This window comes from Callithrix jacchus, chromosome 19, assembly GCF_049354715.1.
Source record: "Callithrix jacchus isolate 240 chromosome 19, calJac240_pri, whole genome shotgun sequence".
NCBI classification, from domain to species: domain Eukaryota; kingdom Metazoa; phylum Chordata; class Mammalia; order Primates; family Cebidae; genus Callithrix; species Callithrix jacchus.
Window position 1 is genome coordinate 14,296,029 of NC_133520.1, and position 11,710 is coordinate 14,307,738.

An 11,710-nucleotide genomic window follows, 5' to 3' on the forward strand; every position below is an offset into this window, starting at 1 on the left:
GGAACTCCAATTCTTTTACATATAGATGAAATTACCATGTAAAGGAGCAGATTTGAAACGTCGGTAGGAAACAAAGGTGCTCTGGAAACCAATTGCAGGGTGGAATCCCTGACCATACCTTGCCACAGCCGTCCCTTTAAACCTCACAGCTCCACGTCTGCTGCTGAAGGGGCAAGTTCCCAGGCAGAGGTCTCCTAATGGGAGAGTTGAAATCATGTGAGCACACTCTGGCTGCCATAGATGGGGTGAAGAAATAACTGGCTTTCCTCAATTTCCATAGTGAGAAGTACTGGCAGCCACCTAATGAGATCCTCTAAAAATAAAACATGTTGGATGTTAGCCAAAGGAGATATATATTCATTATATTAGCACCTATTACTACACGCACCCTAAGTCCTACTTACCTTACTTTTTCTATTTCCCTTTTTATAAGGAATGCTTGGTCACATTTTTTTTCTTTCTTTTAATCTTATGGCCTGAAATTGAAAAAAAAAAAAAAAAAAAAACCTGTCATTTTAAAACTGCAAGTACTTTTGTCTCCCGAGAAGTGGAGAATTGAATCAATCTTTGAGGCAAATTGCTCCTTCATTTTGGGGGTAAAAAAAAACCTACCACTGCTTAACGACACAGCATGCATCCTGAGTACAGATGTTTCTAGCAGAGCTACGCCTCTGAAGATTTAGTCAGCTTGTTGAGATAAATGTTTCTTAAGGATAGAAACTGCCCTATGTTGTTGCATTATTGTTTGTTTTTGTGGAGGGTGTGTCCGTGTGTGTGTGTGTATGTGTGTGTACACAAAAATTCAAGCACTTGCTCATAGGAAATTTGTGAACAAAGACTCTCAAGACTCAAGAAAGATGATATTTACTGCCAGCAGACAAGAAACAGTAAAAAGGAACTGGAAATAAAATATTGCACACATGGTACTGTTCAAAAGAGAATAACACAGTTTGGAAAATATACTTATTTTGGATAATATTCAGATGTGATTATCTTTTGGAAGCCTTAGGACAAAACCATCATGGGGTGGATTGTGAGTAGGCTCCCCTCAAGAGAAGGAACATCCCATCATCACCAATTCGGTACCCACTTCATATTGCTGCCCCTGCTTCCATAGCTTCATGCCTTTCTGCATTCAGGAGGCTGAACTCACTGCTGCCACTGTCTCTGCCGTGACCACAGTGAGAACTGCTCAACCCCTTGCCTCGTGACGCCCTGGCTGCTAGACAGCCCGACATGACGGTTGCTGAGTGGTGGAGACTGGGCAATGTGCCTGTATTCCAACTGCAAGGCAGAGGCAGACTCAGCAAGCCACCAAGGAGCGTCTACACCTCTGTTAGAGAAAGAAGGTCTTTGCCAACACTCCCTCCCCAAGGTGCTAGGAAAGAGTCTGAGCAGGCAAAGTAATAACGAATGCCAACTACACATTCTAATGTCATTTTAAATACGGTATTGTTTTGTAATACAATAAAATGTTAATTAGGTTTGGTACCATTGCCCTCATTTTCTACCTCAGAACCAATAAATAATTATTACTTGATAAATAGGAATTTAAATTTGTTGGTGCCCAAATTTTTTTTAAATGTATTCATTCATTTCACTCAATAAGTAAGTACCTATTGAATACCACATCTTCCTTGTGTGTGTGTGTGTGTGTGTGTGTGTGTGTGTGTGTGTGTGTTTAAAGACAGGGTCTCACTCTGTCATTCAAACTGTGGTGTGATCACAGCTCTCTATAACCTTGAACTCCTGGGCTAAAGCAATCTTCCTGCTTCAACCTCCCAAGCAGGGAGGACTACAGTGCATGCTACCATGACTGGCTAATTAAAAAAAAAAAAAAACGATATAGGGTCTCAGCATTTTGCCCAGGCTGGCAAACTCTTGGGCTCAAGCCAGCCTCCCCACTCAGCCTCCTAAAGTACTGGGATAACGGGCATGAGCCAATATGCCTTGCTAAATTCTATGTAGTACTTAGAAATAACTTAGGGTACAAAAGCTGGAAAGTTATGTAGAATACCTTACCTTAAATATATTATTAAATATTCTAAAATTATTCATGAAAATGTTTCGTTCTTTGGAAAAAAAAATTACAGTTCTACCTTCTCCCTGAATTTTTCCGTATTTACTTTTCTATGTCAACTCTTTTCATATACCTGATTTTTCCATCTTAAATTCTTAAGGAATTGTATATGAAATATCACAAATCTAAAAATTGAGGCAATAGAAATATATTAAAATATTGCCTTTTTAAAAAGAGCTCTAGAAATGGAAAGATATCTCCCCTGAATCTCAAATCATATTTCCAAACATTATGTAATGAGCATACACTATGTAGAAGGACACATGGTCTAGTTTTGAGACAGACTTAATAAATAATTATAAAATAGGGAATATATTTACCTTTAGCACTTATATAGTTAATCTATCTCAAACTAAATGTTGCTTATAAAGTGAAGTAGTACACATTTTCATCTCCCTCAATATGGAAAATTGTCCCAGAACCATTTATTGAGGCATCTATGCCTCCCTCTCTGATGTACAAGGGTCACCTCATCATATATTGAGCTGAAATTAAGGCATGATTCTCCATTATGCTCCACTATACAGTTCAACTTTCCTTGTATTCATTCCAGGCTCTCCAAGCACAGTAACCCTGCTCCAGGACAGTCTTATCTGGAGGAGGTCAGATGGGCTTTACCACTCTATCCCAGCAATGTAGGCAGGGAGACCATCTGAAGACATCCCCACAGGGTGGATCTATTTCTGGGTGGGTTCTGTGAAAGTGGTCACCTCTAAAACTAATTATAAATTACTTTCTGTGTTGTGCTTCTCTTCCACTACCCCCAAACCTCCATTAAAATCTTCCTAAGTGTTATAGCCTCATCTTATCTTTCACTAAGGGAGACAAGGGAAGGTATAAGGATGTAGTGAGATGAAATGGTGTGAAGAAGGACAGCTGTTGTGAGATCATGCTCTGTAAATAGTTTCATGTTTCTGCAGTCAGCTCTCCGAGCAAAGAGCACTGGCACCTGGGCTAAAGGATAATTGAAGAGAAACCCTGAAGGTAGATACCTCTGAGGAGATGTAGAGATTCATCTCCCTGGAGCTATTTGTTTACATTCTGGGGTGGTGGAATAGAGACTTTTTCCTCTCTTCTCTAGAGAGAATCTGTTTACATTTCAGAATAAAAACCTCTCCCTTCCTCCCTCCCTTCCTCTCACTCCCTGTAAGCACCTAGAGGGGAGGATGGACAGATATGTCAGTGACACCTGCATTGACTCAGTTTCATAACTGGGGGGGTTCCTCCTCTGTGGTGCAAACCTCTGAATGCATAGGTACCTCTCGCACTCACTACACTACCCCACGGAGAGCTAGGGCTTGAGAAACTGAGGCAAGCCCTTGCTCTGTGACTAAAAGCTGCTCTGTTTCCTGATCTTGAGATCTTGATAGATAAGATAGATAGAGATAGAGATAGACAGAGACAGATAGAGATAGAGATAGAGAGATAGATACTACGGTAGGATGACTAGTTAGCTTGCAAACAGGGTAACATCTTGCTAACCTTTCACAGCTTCAGACATAGCAGCTGCAGTCCAAGTAAAACTAATTTGAAGACCACAGAAGATGATTCTTAGTGGATGAAACAGCAGTTCCAAGACCCATGGAGACCAGAAATCTAGGACTGTATGGTATTGCATCTGCAAGGCATTCAGGACAGATCTGTTCTCAAGTGTTTCAGAAATTCTGTGGGGAGAGAAAATCAGTAATAGACTGTATTTTCTGTAATTAAGGTAGTTGGAAGAGATGAGGTTAGAAAGGCAGGCTGGAGTCACAGGTCCAAAAGGACCAATGTTACATCAGAGAATTTGGACTTTATCCTATAGGTAATAAATATTTTTAAGCAATCGTCAGGGGAGAGAGAGAGAGAGAGAGAGAGAGAGAGAGAGAGAGACTTTTAAGATAACTGACAGCAATGCTCAGTTTAAATTATAAAACATTATACAAGTCTAGGTGACAGATGATGAGGTCTTCAAATGAGAAAGATCTAGCAATTCTAGTTTTCTTTTTCTTAAATTGAAGTTAAAATTAAGATTAGCTTCTCTGCTGATCTAAAATGCATTTGTTCCTGGCTCCAGAATTTGGATTACAGCAAATATACTTCTTTTACTCATCCAAACTGAATATGTAATCAGTTCTCCATTACATATTCTCTCGCTGCATTGTTCCTTATAAGTAAATGTTCAGCAGATTCTTAAGTCAGAACTTTCCCTGAAAGGGTCTTCATACACAGAAGCCATGTATGCCTTCTTTCCTCCTTCCTCCTCTTCCTCCTGTCATTCTGCAGCCCTTGCAAAAAACAAAATGGGAATACCAGAAATGTCTGTTTTCTTCCGTTGTGCATTTCTTTCCTCCTCTTTCTTCTTACTCTCCACCTGAACTTCTCAGTTTCTTCCTGTCATTCCATCCCTGAAATCTCCCAGACCTGATAGTTGACACTGACAATACCCCTGACTAAAGCCAAGGACAGCACATTTTGAGCTTCTGATGCCTAAACTCCTACGTGTCTGTGTTTCTATCACCTGCTGCTGTTGTCCTTGCATCTCTTCCTCCAGCAAGTTCTGTACAATTTGAGCCCACATCTTCTCTGTGCCCTGACTCCTGATCCTCTTGGTGACTGTTTGAGTCCCTGTGGGTTCTACATTCATTCACTGAGTTTCCTTCTTCTCACTGCTGGTATCCACAGAGGCTTCACTCCAGGAAGCACTCAACCCTCAGAGAGAAGATCAACTTACCCTCATAATGACCATGCCAGGTAGGCATAAAAAAGACTCTTATCTCTAACTTACAGATGGAAAAACTAAGTCACAAAGACATGAAGTGCCTTATTTCAGAGCTGCATCATTAATTAGTGACAGTGCCAGGACAAACACCGCACTGATATTTTTAAATGGCCACCTATTTCTGGTGCATTGATAGCTCTAAATTGACATCCTAACCAGTTAGAAATATTTTTCTTAACCAAAGTCTTCCATTTATACCCAAGGATTTAATTCAAGCTTTCCACAATACTTACAGGAAAAAAATGACATCCTAACCGGTTAAAAATATTTTTTCTAACAAAAGTCTTCCATTCATACCCAATAATTTAATTGAAGCTTTCCACAATACTCACAGAAAAAAAAGCTTAGACTTGCCTACAATACCATGATTAAGATTGCCTTTCTATTAGAAAAAAAATAGGCCCAAAGCTTTGTTAAAACACTTGAGCTACATTTTTCAGACACAACTGGGGAATTTAAACAGTGAGTAGAGTTCAAGATAATGCTTTTTAAAATTATTTCCAACTGTCCAGATAATAGAGGGAAAGTGTTTAATGACTGTACTGGTATAATGGAAATACCTCAATTTCCATATGATTATACATATACAAGAACTGAGAAAACTAAAGCTAAAGAATATTTTAATATTATTATACAATTATATTATTTACTCCTCAAAACATAAATACTTGAATCAATAATTTAAGAGATGAGCAAATGCCTAAGAAACAACTTTATGCTTTTCCCAAAGGCATTAAATGCTATTGAAATTCAACCAAAAAGAATTTATGTTGAATTTACATTAATAGTTTCAGTTGCTCACATGATCTCTCTAAATAAAAATAGATGCCCTTCTTTCTACGCCCACCAAGAAATTCTTTCAGTTACTTTCATAAAATGATTCTTGTATTTTAAATGTTACATATGTATTCAAATAAGGAATAGAAGATAGATGAAATAGAAACAGAAGAAATGGAATAGAATAAAAATAGAAGAATAGATGAAGAATTTTTAGTAGCCCTCTAAGATGTAATTTCAATATTCAATTAATGTTTAAATTTTACATGTTTCAATCATATAAATTGGCTCAATGTACCTTGAATGTAAGAACTGTCAACTGTCTTTAGAGTATTTTCAATTCCAGTCTGTATTTGATCATTAAGTGTTCACACTCATTCCTTCACCCCCATGTTCATCCACTAGATTATGCAAAATGATGAAGTTTTATGTGATTTCAGTAAATTGAAGTTCAGCATGGTTTTTTTGTGTATGGTGATTTCCATATTTGTGGCTGTTCTTTCTGCTACACATGATGCCATGATTGAACACCTGTCAGACACTGCTTCTCAGGGCAAACTAGAGAGATGTCCCTCATGAAGGAAGTCTGCACAGTCTGCCAGCTTGGCCACATCAGACCTGTAGTATCCATAAGCCACACTCAGTGCCTTCTGAAGAGCTGTGCTGGTCTCTGTCATCCATGGAAGCCATTTCCCATTAACTCAGTCCAGTGGAACAGATCTGTCCTTAGTGCATTCTCTTCTTCATTCCAAGCATCAATCTCTCTCCCCTCATTTTCTCTCTTCTGGAGCCACTTTTACTCCATCTTTCACTGAGCTTAACTTCCCCAACAAAGGCTGTATGTCTAAAACTGAAGGTGATACAAGGGAAAAAGGAAAGGGATCACTGATTAGTTGGTCTCAAAATACGCTGTACATGACAATCACTGGAAGTGCCCTTTTAACATATACGTCTTATCTAGTCAGTTTTGAGTGGATGTGAGAAATCTGCAGGAGGGGCCCTGGAAAAATCTGAAGCAGGTGGTTCTAGGACCACATTTGGAGAAACACGGGCCTAGATCCCACAATACAAATGCCTGGCTGACTGCCAGGAGAGACGGGAAGGGAAAAGTGCCACTCAGTCTTTTGTGATAAATTTACAATCAGCCTTCAATCGGGAAAATAAGAGAGTTGATTTCTCAATCTGCTTATCTTGCAGCATGTTTTGTAAACTTTTTCTATGATATAGAGATTCTGGGTGTCAGAATGAGAATCTGTCCCTCTGAACTGACAACAGCTGATAGGTCAAGTCAACTAAGAGGCAAGAAGCAGAAGAGGTATTAACATGATACATATTGGAATATTTTACATGTATGTATAAATTATACATTCATATTTTCAGATTTTGCTTTCACAAATGGTATTATCATTGGCTAATTTTTTTCTCATAGAAAATTTTTTGCTTATTTTACTTTCACCTCACAGTATAAGTCTAGTCTTATCATAACCATTTCTACCTAAGAAAGAGAAGAAATAAAGATTAAAAAGCATAGTAATACAGCACCTTTCAAAGTTGCAACTTTCAAAGTGAACAGTAATACAGCACCTTTCAAAGTTGCCACTTTCAAAGTGAATATTACTTTTTCTTCCTCAATAAAAGCTTCAAGACACCCATTAGCTATTCATAAAAAAATATACCTTTGTGAAATATGAAAGATTGAAAGCTAGATAAATGTAAAATAATGATTAAAATGTAAGCAGTAGCCTCTGGAGAGAACAAGGTGTATCCAATAGTTTCATGATTTTCCTACCTTCACTATAGATAAAATATAAGGTCTCATAGTGAGTAACAGCAAAACCCCAATTACTTTTGCACCAACCTAATACCTTTAATTCTTGTTAGATAATTTCACTCTTTAAACACCTATCCCAGGATTTTTTGTGTTATGCTATTTACAGAAAAGGGGGAAAAACATTGTGAATTAAATGTAAAATACAATTGCATCTAATAACTTTAAGATTGTTTTATCTTTTGTGATATAACACATTATTATTACTATTTACCAGATTTTTTAAAAAATCAAGATCTACTTGCCTTAAGGACCACCACATTTAAGGTACTTTGAGTCTTTTAATTCTCAAAGAAGAGAAAAATTTCAGAAAACCTAGATGCAAAGACTGGCCAAAAGTTTTTATTCTCCCTTCACTCCCTATCAGGTACAGTACAAGTATTCTCAGATAATTAAATTCTACACAGCTGCTGCCTTCTGTTAGGAGGAGGATCTCTTCAACTACCTGAGTGGTCTCAGAATCTATAGCAGGATAGCTTTCTGAATAGTGGGGCAGATACCAGAGGGGCCGCTTTAGAAGCAACAAAGGATTTATGAAGTGTGCCCATGTGACCATTATATGCGACAGAGGTATAATATTAATCTCCCAATAGAATTTATGATCCTTTGTGATATTCTGTGTTTCATGTGTTTTACTGTGTTTCATATTATTTTAAGACACTGATGGGTAAGTTTTATCTTATTTTTTATTTTAAAAGATGAAAATAAAATAAGAATTATTTCCAAAGAGAACATTTAACAAAGGATTATCAGATCTTATGCACTCTTTCCGTTTATTTCTTTATATATAGTCACCAATCATTTACTCATTGGCTTCTTGTAAGAAGAAAAACGGTTATAAGGTAGTGTAAGAACCTTAGGTCTCAAGTAGGGCATTTTCTCAGGAATGTCATAGAACTACACTCAAAAAAGAAGATGAAGAAACTCTGTAAAACATTGGATTCAACAGCAAAGGAAAAATGAAAAAGAACTTATTGAAAGATATATTTCTGAAAACATGTAAAACCTATTAATAAAACGTACATTGTATTGCCTAATAGCTATAACATTAGTTCCGTATCCAAATGATTTTGTTTGGCAATGGCTCCTAAATGTATAGGTTTCAGAATTTCTACCTTTCTTCCATTTCACTTTTGCAAAGCAGTTACTTGCTACTCAAGATTTACATGTATCAGGGAAGCAGTTAATGATTTTGCAAAATGAGGTGACACTTTTTTGTAATGTGAATACTAACAGTTTATGTAATTGTTTAGCCAATTTATGTTTACTTAACATCAATATGAGTATCCAGAAATGTAACTTACCTTTTATTCATTTCAGATACCATAATCTTAAAATTATACTTCAAGTGTTTTACTAAAATGAATTTGGTATTTCAAAAAAATTAAACATCTGGACAGCTGCTGATGCTAGCCTCTAATATATGGAAACAATTTCTAGGAACAGCTCATTTCAGATCCACTTTATTTCTCTTGGGATCTTAATATATATGACATAAGTTACTTTTGTATCTTCCTAATTTTATTCTATTATTAAAAACAATTAAATCTTCTCTCCTATGTGGAGCCCATTAGTATCTTTAATGTTTGTGAGTTTCTGGGGGATGTTTGTATGTGTTTTAGTTTGCATTTCAGAAAGAATTAGGGAAGCAGAAAAGTTCATGTACAAAAAATAACTTTAGAAATAGAACATTCACTTCTGGATTATGGGCAAAGAGATGATGTTTGGAAAACAGACAATAAGACTTTAAGCAAGTTGTGTCTTTGATTTTGTTTTTAAAAACTCTAACTTTTCTACTGCCAGATATAATTTTTAAGAGCTTTGCTCAAGGGAAGTTTAGGAATATGAAAAAATACACTATCAAGGCAACAGCACGTATAAATTATATTGTATTATTTCAAGGTGTACAAAAAGCTAATGTTTTTATCTTGTTAGCCTTAACAGCGGCACAGACTATATGCTGTTTTCTTTGGAAACTTCAGCACAGAAAAGTCTTTAAATATCATACCAAATAGCAATTTGTAGTCAATCCAGCCTAACTTTTATTGCTTGTTGGGCTGTTTGTTGTTGTCGCAAAGCCTCTGTATTACGATGTCAATTGTATTCCACACTAGCACTAACATTGTCATAAGAAAAAAATCATCTAAGAATAATGGCCAAAGGAATCAAAGACACACAGAAAGACTGTGTTTTAGACATAGAGAAGTCATAGCTTAATTTCCCAAAGAAACTGAATGGTTTAAGACAGATCTAGTTTGATTAAAAATCACTATTATAGTATAATATAACTATATTTTTGTACTTTTGTTTCTTACTTAGTTTTTTAAAATCCTAAGGACTAGACAACTAATTATTTGTGTACTTTCTCATATGCAAATGTTGATCACTTATCCCATTTTTGTTAACATACTAGACAACTGGCCAATGTCTAAGCCCATATGTGCTTCTATAACAGAATACTTGAGACTAGGTGATTTACAAAAAAACAGATATGTATTTCTTACAGTTTTGGAAGCTGGGAAATAGAAGATCAAGGCACCAGCAGAACTGGTGTCTGGTGTAGGTTAATTCTCTGCTTCCAAGATGGTGCCTTATTGCTGAGTTCTCACACATCAGAAGGCAGAAGGGCAAAAGGGACTATGGTACTCCCTTCAATACATTCATAAGGTCACTCAAATCATTCATGAGGGTTCTATCCTCATTACTTAATAGTCTTAAAGGACTCACCTTTTAATATTGTCATACTGGTGATTAAGTTTCAACATACGAACTTTGGGGTGCACACTCAGATCACAGCATTAAATCTTATACCATATATTTTCACATATCATGAATAGCCACTGAATTGTTGAGAAAATAGCCATTGACTATGATGGGAATGTCCTAATTGAAAGAGTTTGTTTTAAAGCACAAGGAATCCTTGCCTTGGATCTGGTCTGTCCTAGCCAATGAGCTGAGTCAACTCTGACTATTTAGCCTCTTTAAGTCACAGTTTCTATATTGCACAAATTAAACAGTGCAAACTAGTCAGGAAAATGAATTCAAAATTCTAGGCAAATTTCATGAAGTTTTGGGTTGTTTGTTTTTCTGGTGTTTGCTGGTGCTGGTGTAATTGTTGTTTTGATGTATCTTCCAAAATAAATCTCCTTAAGACAATTCTTACCTTTTCTCTTTTCACAGTATGTCTATGAGTGTGTTAGATGGCAGACTCAACATACTTCATATTTGTTATCAGAGCAATGCATTTCAATGATGAGTAACACAGCTTCAAGAACATGATTTCCTTTTTTAAGCAGGGAAATTTTTACCTGTGTTTTCCCATCCTAGACATCAAGCCACTTTATCTACAAGCATTTTCTCTTCCTTTATTCATTGGTGATATCTTCTTTGAATGTTGTTTGCTGAGTTTGGTGATGGTTTTTATTCTACCTATAAAAACTGTAAGAGTTTTCTTCAGAAAAATAGGTTGAGACATTGAATAGAACATTGAAGGCACTGATTTCTATAAATCTTACAAAGTAATTTCAAGAATACAAGAACTTCTACTAAATTTGATCCTTTCCTTCCAGAAATCATCAAAACTTCAAAATCAGTTTATGGCAAACTAAAAAATAAATCAGAAGAAAAGAATTAAAATATATGCTACCCAAAGCCATTTTAATTCATTGTGCTTCTGTTTCATTATATTTTCTCCTAATCACCAATTTTTATATAATAGTAAAGAGATAAATTTTGCCATTAAAATTTATTTTAATATTTTCTAATTGATTGCATTTATTGTAATCAATTACATTAATCACTATCCAGCCTTTATTTCTCACGAGTATTTGTTTCTACAACAATCTATGAAAATCCCAAGGTATGAAACAATGTTGGAATTTTATCACCATATTCCTTTCTTGGTCTCTAGTCAGTAGGAAAAAAAATCCACAGAATGGAGCTAAATGGAACAAATTATCAGCTTCACTTAGGAATCTCTGGAAACAGCTAGACTGAACACTACCTCAGTTCTGCCGCTTTCCACTCAAGTTTTGGAATTCAGGATCCACACTGTCCGGAGTCAAACATTAAGTCACAGGTGAGGAAGTTACAACTGAGACAATAAAAATCTGACTTGGTTTACTCATTTCATGATATAAAAATACAGAAATGTTTGAGTGCAGGTATTTACAAGAGATTGACAGAAAGCTAGGAAAGAACTGGCAGTTACCCTGCTTTGGCCCCGCCCTCTCATTAATGCAGTTGATATGCAAGTCAAACTTCT

At 36.2% G+C, this 11,710-nt stretch overlaps 2 long non-coding RNA genes across 2 annotated transcripts in view; both read right to left on the reverse strand.

Annotated features, from left to right (window-relative positions):
* Positions 1-309, reverse strand: part of LOC144580435 (uncharacterized) — a 34,890-nt gene extending 34,581 nt beyond the window's left edge. Inside the window, exon 1 of the long non-coding RNA XR_013529950.1 lies at positions 119-309. This is a non-coding gene — a long non-coding RNA (uncharacterized LOC144580435). The remainder of the gene's footprint in view (positions 1-118) is intronic.
* A 95-nt stretch (positions 310-404) lies between these two features.
* LOC108589127 (uncharacterized) lies at positions 405-11,045 on the reverse strand. The gene is made up of 4 exons (XR_004737071.3): positions 10,755-11,045; positions 5,917-6,468; positions 3,563-3,744; positions 405-476 (listed from the first exon to the last, which is right to left on the reverse strand). It is a non-coding gene; the product is annotated as an uncharacterized LOC108589127 (long non-coding RNA).
* Positions 11,046-11,710: the final 665 nt, after the last annotated feature.